We start from the raw sequence: 1357 nt of genomic DNA, 5'->3' as shown, positions 1-1357 counted from the left end.
CCATAGATTTTGGATTGTTGTGTTTTCATTGCCATTTCTTTCTAGGATGCTTTTTATTTCTTCTTTGATCTCTTTGGTTACCCAATCATTGTTTAATAGCATGCTATTTAGCCTCCAAGTGTTTGATTTTTTTCCATTGTTTTTATTGTAGTTGATTTCTAGTTTTATGCCACTGTGATCTGAGAAGATGCTTGTTATGATTTCTATCTTCTTGAATTTGAAGAGACTTTGCCTATGTCCTAATATATGGTCTATCTTTGAAAATGTCCCACGTGCACTGGAGAAGAATGTATATTCTGTTGCTTTGGGGTGAAATATTCTGAAGATGTCAATTAAGTCCATCTCTTCTAGTGAGTCATTTAGGATTGCTGTTTCCTTACTGATTTTTTTTTAGAGGATTTATCTAGTGATGTCAGTGGGGTATTAAAGTCCCCTACTATGACTGTATTGCTATCAGTCTCTCCCTTGATATCTTCCAGAAGTTGTTTTATGTATTTGGGTGCTCCTATATTGGGAGCATATATATTTACCAGAGTTATATCTTCTTGTTGGATTGCTCCCTTTAGTAATATGTAGTGGCCTTCCTTATCTCTTGTTATCTCCTTTACTTTGAGGTCTATTTTGTCAGATATAACTATCACAACCCCAGCTTTTTTCTCATTTCCATTTGCCTGAAAAATTTTTTTCCATCCCTTCACTATCAGTCTGTGTGAATCCTTTGTTCTCAGGTGGGTCTCTTGTAGACAGCAAATATATGGGTCGTGTTTTCTTTTTTATTTATTTATTTATTTATTTATTTATTAATTATATATTTTTTTAAAATTATGCAATCGAGTTTCCCACATTTGGGGAAATCGCACGGGTCAGCACATCCGGAGTGCAATGGATAAGCCTCGCCCTGGGAAAACCACCTTTATGATCATGGTATCTCCCCTGCCAAGTAAGTATGGGGTCGTGTTTTCTTATCCATTCAGCTACCCTACGTCTTTTGATTGGGGCATTTAATCCATTTACGTTTAATGTTATTATTGATAAGTACTTGTTTGTTGTCATTTTTATTCTTAATATTTGTGTTTCTTCTTGCCTTTCTGTTTCTTCTTTTTACAGCAGTTCCTTTAGCATTTCTTGCATTGCTAGCTTGGTGGTAATAAACTCTCTTAGTCCTTTTTTGTCTGTGAAGTTCCTGATTCCACCTTCAATTTTGAATGATAGCCTTGCTGGGTGTAGTATTCTGGGATTCAGTAGCTTGCTTTGCATCACTTTGTATATTTCATTCCATTCCCTTCTAGCCTGGTGTGTTTCTGTTGAGAAATCCATTGATATTCTAATGGGAGATCCCTTGTATGTAATTTCTGTC

General features: G+C 35.5%; 1 pseudogene; it reads right to left on the bottom strand.

Annotated features, from left to right (window-relative positions):
• Positions 1 to 816: 816 nt before the first annotated feature.
• Positions 817 to 948, bottom strand: LOC111825995 (annotated as a pseudogene).
• Between the last annotated feature and the right edge of the window lie 409 nt (positions 949 to 1357).

Source organism: Myotis lucifugus, unplaced genomic scaffold, assembly GCF_000147115.1.
Source record: "Myotis lucifugus unplaced genomic scaffold, Myoluc2.0 scaffold_50, whole genome shotgun sequence".
Classification (NCBI taxonomy): domain Eukaryota; kingdom Metazoa; phylum Chordata; class Mammalia; order Chiroptera; family Vespertilionidae; genus Myotis; species Myotis lucifugus.
Note: the sequence above shows the minus strand (reverse complement) of the source record. Positions and strands in the feature narration are given on the sequence as shown.